An 8,090-nucleotide genomic window follows, 5' to 3' on the forward strand; every position below is an offset into this window, starting at 1 on the left:
TGAGTGCTGGTCGGCACCGATCCACTGTGCGGAAATCTCTCTGCATTTCCTTCTACAGCCCTGTTGCTGCGCTCTCCTCCTCGGCTTCACAGCTCCCCCCCTCCGCCACCCGCAGTCTCTGCCCATGCAGGGGCTTCTAGTGTGTGGAAACCTTTTCTCCTTCACAGCTCCCTCCTACTGGTGCAGGTCCCGTCCCTATCCTGTAGTCTCTTGTTTATTCTTTTTTGTTTTGCCCTACCCAGGTACGTGGGGGGTTTCTTGCCTTTTGGGAGGTCTGAGGTCTTCTGCCAGCCTTCAGCAGGTGTTCTGTAGGAGTTGTTCCACGTGCAGATGTATTTCTGGTGTATCTGTGGGGAGGAAGGTGATCTCTGCGTCTTACTCTTCTGCCATCTTCCTTCCTCCTATCATTGTATTTTTTGATGTTTGGTAATTAACAAGCAAACAACAGAATCTCACTGATTTAATTTGCATTTCTTTGATTAACATTTCCTATATGTTTGTATTAGCTTTAGAATTTTTTCTTTTGTAAATTTTATGTCTGACTTTTGCCCATTTATTCATGTAGGTCTTCAATATTTTCATATGCCCTTTCTATATATAGTAAGAAATAGTCAAATATATATATAATTTATTTATGATATTTTTTCCTCATTCTACATAAAAAATATGAATATTTCTGTATCAAAAGCTGATCTTATCCATTGTTTCCCCATTCAGAGAGCAAATAATTAACACTGCTGTATTTTTAACATAAATGTATGCATATATCCATGTATATTTCTCTAAAAAGAAAGCTAATAACTTTTATCACATTTTAAAAGTAGGTTCTTTTTTTTTAACATCTTTATTGGAGTATAATTGCTTTACAATGGTGTGTTAGTTTCTGCTTTATAACAAAGTGAATCAGTTATACATATACATATGTTCCCATGTCTCTTCCCTCTTGCGTCTCCCTCCCTCCCACCCTCCCTATCCCACCCCTCTAGGTGGTCACAAAGCACCGAGCTGATCTCCCTGTGTTACGCGGCTGCTTCCCACTAGTTATCTATTTTATGTTTGGTAGTGTATATATGTCCATGCCACTCTCTCACTTTGTCACAGCTTACCCTTCCCCCTCCCCATATCCTCAAGTCCATTCTCTAGTAGGTCGGTGTCTTTATTCCCGTCTTACCCCTAGGTTCTTCATGACATTTTTTTTCTTAGATTCCATATATATGTGTTAGCATACAGTATTTGTCTTTCTCTTTCTGACTTACTTCACTCTGTATGACAGACTCTAGGTCCATCCACCTCACTACAAATGACTCAATTTCGTTTCTTGTTATGGCTAAGGAATATTCCATTGTATATATGTGCCACATCTTCTTTATCCATTCATCCGATGATGGACACTTAGGTTGCTTCCATCTCCTGGCTATTTTAAATAGAGCTGCAATGAACATTTTGGTACATGACTCTTTTTGAATTATGGTTTTCTCAGGGTATATGCCCAGTAGTGGGATTGCTTGGTCGTATTGGTAGTTCTACTTTTTGTTTCTTAAGGAACCTTCATACTGTTCTCCATAGTGGCTGTATCAATTTGCATTCCCACCAGCAGTGCAAGAGTGTTCCCTTTTCTCCACACCCTCTCCAGCATTTATTTCTAGATTTTTTGATGACGGCCATTGTGACTGGTGTGAGATGATATCTCATTGTAGGTTTGATTTGCATTTCTCCAGTGATTAATGATGTTGAGCATTCTTTCATGTGTTTGTTGGCAATCTGTATATCTTCTTTGGAGAAATGTCTATTTAGGTCTCCTGCCCATTTTTGGATTGGGTTGCTTGTTTTTTTGTTATTGAGCTGCATGAGGTGCTTGTAAATTTTGGAAATTAATCCTTTGTCAGTTGCTTCATTTGCAAATATTTTCTCCCATTCTGAGGGTTGTCTTTTGGTCTTGTTTATGGTTTCCTTATTTGTGCAAAAGCTTTTAAGTTTCATTAGGTCCCATTGTTTATTTTTGTTTTTATTTCCATTTCTCTAGGAGGTGGGTCAAAAGGGATCTTGCTGTGATTTATGTCATAGAGTGTTCTGCCTATGTTTTCCTCTAAGAGTTTGATAGTTTCTGGCCTTACATTTAGGTCTTTAATCCATTTTGAGCTTATTTTTGTGTATGGTGTGAGGGAGTGTTCTAATCTCATACTTTTACATATACCTGTCCAGTTTTCCCAGCACCAGTTATTGAAGAGGCTGTCTTTTCTCCACTGTATATTCTTGCCTCCTTTATCAAAGATAAGGTGACCATATGTGCGTGGGTTTATCTCTGGCTTTCTATCCTGTTCCATTGATCTGTATTTCTGTTTTTGTGCCAGTACCATAGTGTCTTGATTACTGTAGCTTTGTAGTATAGTTTGAAGTCAAGGAGTGTGATTCCTCCAGCTCTGGTTTTTTCCCTCAAGACTGCTTTGGCTCTTCAGGGTCTTTAGTGTCTCCATACAAATTTTAAGATTTTTTGTTCTAGTGCCATAAAAAATGTCATGGGTAATTTGATAGGGATTGCATTGAATCTGTAGATTCCTTTGGGTAGTATAGTCATTTTCACAATATTGATTCTTGCAATCCAAGAACATGGTATATCTCTCCATCTGTTGGTATCATCTTTAATTTCTTTCATCAGTGGCTTATAGTTTTCTGCATACAGGTCTTTTGTCTCCCTATAGGTTTATTCCTAGGTATTTTATTCGTTTTCTTGCAATGGTAAATGGGAGTGTTTCCTTAATTTGTCTTTCAGAGTTTTCATCATTAGTGTATAGGAATACAGGAGATTTCTGTGCATTTATTTTGTATCCGGCAACTTTACCAAATTCATTGATTAGCTCTTGTAGTGTTCTGGTGGCATCTTCAGGATTCTCTAAGTATAGTATCATGTCATCTGCAAACAGTGACCCTTTTACTTCTTCTTTTCCAATTTGTATTCCTTTTATTTCTTTTTCCTCTCTGATTGCCATGGCTAGGACTTCCAAAACTATGTTGAATAATAGTGGCGAGAGTGGACATCCTTGTCTTGTTCCTGATCTTAGAGGAAATGTTTTCATTTTTCACCATTTAGAATGATGTTTGCTATGGTTTTGTTATATATGGCCTTTATTGCATTGAGGTAGTTTCCCTCTATGCCCATGTTGTGGAGACTTTTTATCATAAATGGGTGTTGAATTTTGTCAAAAGCTTTTTCTGCATCTATGGAGATGATCATATGGTTTTCATTGTTCAATTTGTTAATATGGTGTATCACATTGATTGATTTGCATATATTGAAGAATCCTTGCATCACTGGGATAAATCCCACTTGATCATGGTGTATGATCCTTTTAATATGTTGTTGGATTCTGTTTGCTTGTATTTTGTTGAGTTTTTTTGCATCTATATTCATGAGTGACATTGGTCTGTAATTTTCTTTTTTTTGTAGTATATTTCTCTGGTTTTGGTATCAGCGTGATGGTGGCCTCATAGAATGAGATTGTGAGTGTTCCTTCCTCTGCAATTTTTTGGAGGAGTTTGAGAAGGATCGGTGTTATCTCTTTTCTATATGTTTGATACAATTCACCTGTGAAGCCATCTGGTCTTGGACTTTTGTTTGTTGGAAGATTTTAATCACAGTTTCAATTTCAGTGCTTGTGATTGGTGTGTTCATATTTTCTATTTCTTCCTGTTTCAGTCTTGGAAGGTTATACCTTTCTAAGAATTTGTCCATTCCTTCCAGGTTTCCATTTTATCGGCATAGAGTTGCTTGTAGCAGCCTCTTAGGATGCTTTGTATTTCTGCATTGTTTGTTGTAACTTCTCCTTTTTCATTTCTAATTTTATTGATTTGAGTCCTCTCCCTCTTTTTCTTGATGACTCTGGCTACTGGTTTATCAATTTTGTTTATCTTCTCAAAGAACCAACTTTTACTTTTATTAATCTTTGCTGTTGTTCTCTTTGTTTCTATTTCATTTATTTCTTCTCTGATCTTTATGATTTCTTTCCTTCTGCTAGCTTTGGGTTTTGTTTGTTCTTCTTTCTCTGGTTCCTTCAGTTGTAAGATTAGATTGTTTATTTGAGATTTTTCTTGTTTCTTGAGGTATGCTTGTATAGCTATAAACTTACCTCATAGAACTGCTTTTGCTGCATCCCATAGGTTTTGGATCGTCATGTTTTCATTGTCATTTGTCTCTAGGTATTTTTTGATTTCCTCTTTGATTTCTCCAGTGATCTCTTGGTTATTTGGTAACGTACTGTTTAGCCTCCATGTGTTTGTGTTTTTTCACGTTTTTTCCCCTGTAATTGATTTCTAATCTCATAGCGTGGTCATAAAAGATGCTTGATATGATTTCAATTTTCTTAAACTTACTGAGTCTGGATGTGAGAAGAAAGTGTAATCTTCTGTTTTTGGATGGAATGTCCTATAAATATCCATTAAATCTATCTGGTCTGTTTTGTCATTTAAAGCTTCTGTTTCCTTATTTATTTTCATTTTGGATGACCTGTACATTGGTGTAAGTGAGGTGTTAAAGTCCCCCACTATTACTGTGTTACTGTCGATTTCCTCTTTTATAGCTGTTAGCAGTTGCATTATGTAATTACATGCTCCTATGGTGGGTGCATGTATATTTATAATTGTTATATCTTCTTCTTGGATTGATCCCCTGATCATTATGTACTGTCCTTCCTTGTCTCTTGTAACATTCTTTATTTTTTTTAACAACTTTATTGGGGTATAATTGCTTTACAATGGTGTGTTAGTTTCTGCTTTATAACAAAGTGAATCAGTTATACATATACATATGTTCCCATATCTCTTCCCTCTTGCATCTCCCTCCCTCCCACCCTCCTTATCCCACCCCTCCAGTCGGTCACAAAGCACCGAGCCGATATCCCTGTGCCATGCGGCTGCTTCCCACTAGATATCTACCTTATGTTTGTTAATTTATATATGTCCATGCCTCTCTCTCGTTTTGTCACAGCTTATCATTCCCCTCCCCATATCCTCAGGTCCGTTCTCCAGTAGGTCTGTGTCTTTATTCCTGTCTTACCCCTAGGTTTCTTCATGACATTTTTTTTTCTTCAATTCCATATATATGTGTTAGCATACGGTATTTGTCTTTCGCTTTCTGACTTTCTTCACGCTGTATGACAGACTCTAGGTCTATCCACCTCATTACAAAAAGCTAAATTTCGTTTCTTTTTATGGCTGAGTAATATTCCATTGTATATATGTGCCACATCTTTTTTTTTTTTAACATCTTTATTGGGGTATAATTGCTTTACAATGGTGTGTTAGTTTCTGCTTTATAACAAAGTGAATCAGTCATACATAAACATATGTTCCCATATGTCTTCCCTCTTGCGTCTCCCTCCCTCCCACCCTCCCTATCCACCCCTCCAGGCTGTCACAAAGCACCAAGCCAATATCCCTGTGCCATGCGGCTGCTTCCCACTAGCTATCTACCTTACTACGTTTGTTAGTGTGTATATGTCCATGACACTCTCTCGCCCTGTCACAACTCACCCTTCCCCCTCCCCATAACCTCAAGTCCGTTCTCTAGGAGGTCTGCGTCTTTATTCCTGCTTTTACCCCTAGGTTCTTCATGACATTTTTTTTCTTAAATTCCATATATATGTGTTAGCATACGGTATTTGTCTTTTTCTTTCTGACTTACTTCACTCTGTATGACAGACTCTAGGTCTATCCACCTCATTACAAATAGCTCAATTTCGTTTCTTTTTATGGCTGAGTAATATTCCGTTGTATATATGTGCCACATCTTCTTTATCCATTCATCCGATGATAGACACTTAGGTTGTTTCCATCTCCGGGCTATTGTAAATAGAGCTGCAATGAACATTTTGGTACATGACTCTTCTTAAATTTTCGTTTTCTCAGGGTATATGCCCAGTAGTGGGATTGCTGGGTCATATGGTAGTTCTATTTGTAGTTTTTTAAGGAACCTTCATACTGTTCTCTACAGTGGCTGAACCAATTTCACATTCCAACCAGCAGTACAAGAGTGTTCCCTTTTCCCCACACCCTCTCCAGCATTTATTGTTTCTAGATTTTTGATGACGGCCATTCTGACTGGTGTGAGATGATATCTCATTGTAGGTTTGATTTGCCTCTCTCTAATGATTAATGATGTTGAGCATTCTTTCATGTGTGTGTTGGCAGTCTGTATATCTTCTTTGGAGAAATGTCTATTTAGGTCTTCTCCCATTTTTGGATTGGGTTGTTTGTTTTTTGTTAATGAGCTGCATGAGGTGCTTATAAATTTTGGAAATTAATCCTTTGTCAGTTACTTCATTTGCAAATATTTTCTCCCATTCTGAGGATTGTGTTTTGGTCTTGTTTATGGTTTCCTTTGCTGTGCAAAAGCTTTGAAGTTTCATTAGGTCCCATTTGTTTGTATTTGTTTTTATTTCCATTTCTCTAGGAGGTGGGTCAAAAAGGATCTTGCTGTGATTTATGTCATAGAGTGTTCTGCCTATGTTTTCCTCTAAGAGTTTGATAGTTTCTGGCCTTACATTTAGGTCTTTAATCCATTTTGACCTTATTTTTGTGTATGGTGTTAGGGAGTGATCTAACCTCATGCTTTTACATGTACCTGTCCAGTTTTCCCAGCACCACTTATTGAAGAGTCTGGCCTTTCTCCACTGTACATTCCTTCCTCCTTTATCAAAGATAAGGTGACCATATGTGTGTGGGTTTATCTCTGGGCTTTCTATCCTGTTCCATTGATCTATCTTTCTGTTTTTGTGCCAATACCATTCTGTCTTGATTACTGTAGCTTAGTAGTATAGTCTGAAGTCAGGGAGCCTGATTGCTCCAGCTCCGTTTTTCGTTCTCAAGATTGCTTTGGCTATTCGGGGTCTTTTTTGTTTCCATACAAATTGTGAAATTTTTTGTTCTAGTTCTGTGAAAAATGCCAGTAGTAGTTTGATAAGGAATTGCATTGAATATATAGATTTGCTTTGGGTAGTAGAGTCATTTTTCACAATGTTGATTCTTCCAATCCAAGAACATGGTATATCTCTCCATCTCTTTATATCATCTTTGATTTCTTTCATCTGTGTCTTATAATTTTCTGCATACAGGTCTTTTGTCTCCTTAGGTAGGTTTATTCCTAGATATTTTATTCTTTTTGTTGCAATGGTAAATGGGAGTGTTTTCTTGATTTCACTTTCAGATTTTTCATCATTAGTGTATAGGAATGCCAGAGATTTCTGTGCATTAATTTTGTATCCTGCTACTTTACCAAATTCATTGATTACCTCTAGTAGTTTTCTGGTAGCATCTTTAGGATTCTCTAATTATAGTATCATGTCATCTGCAAACAGTGACAGCTTTACTTCTTCTTTAACCGGTTTGGATTCATTTTATTTCCTTTTCTTCTCTGATTGCTGTGGCTAAAACTTCCAAAACTATGTTGAATAAGAGTGGTGAGAGTGGGCAACCTTGTCTTGTTCCTGATCTTAGTGGAAATGCTTTCAGTTTTTCACCATTGAGGATGATGTTGGCTGTGGGCTTGTCATATATGGCCTTTATTATCTTGAGGAAAGTTCCCTCTATGCCTACAGTCTGCAGGGTTTTTATCGTAAATGGGTATTGAATTTTGTCAAAAGCTTTCTCTGCATCTATTGAGATGATCATATGATTTTCTCCTTCAGTTTGTTAATATGGTTTATCACATTGATAGATTTGCATATATTGAAGAATCCTTGCATTCCTGGAATAAACCCCACTTGATCATGGTGTATGATCCTGTTAATGTGCTGTTGGATTCTGTTTGCTAATATTTTGTTGAGAATTTTTGCATCTATGCTCATCAGTGATATTGGCCTGTAGTTTTCTTTCTTTGTGACATCCTTTCTGGTTTTGGTATCAAGGTGATGGTGGCCTCGTAGAAGGAATTGGGAGTGTTCCTCCCTCTGCTATATTTTGGAAGAGTTTGAGAAGGATAGGTGTTAGCTCTTCTCTAAATGTTTGATAGAATTCGCCTGTGAAGCCATCTGGTCCTGGGCTTTTGTTTGTTGGAAGATTTTTAATCACAGTTTCAATTTCAGTGATTGTGATGGGTC

The 8,090-nt window shown here is 37.3% G+C and overlaps 1 protein-coding gene across 9 annotated transcripts in view; it reads left to right on the plus strand.

Moving 5' to 3' along the window:
* PHF8 (PHD finger protein 8) overlaps positions 1-8,090 on the plus strand; it is a 112,589-nt gene that overhangs the window by 78,939 nt on the left and 25,560 nt on the right. The gene's annotated exons all lie outside the window — the stretch shown is intronic.

The sequence above is a fragment of the Tursiops truncatus genome, chromosome X (genome assembly GCF_011762595.2).
Source record: "Tursiops truncatus isolate mTurTru1 chromosome X, mTurTru1.mat.Y, whole genome shotgun sequence".
In the NCBI taxonomy this organism is placed as follows: Eukaryota; Metazoa; Chordata; class Mammalia; order Artiodactyla; family Delphinidae; genus Tursiops; species Tursiops truncatus.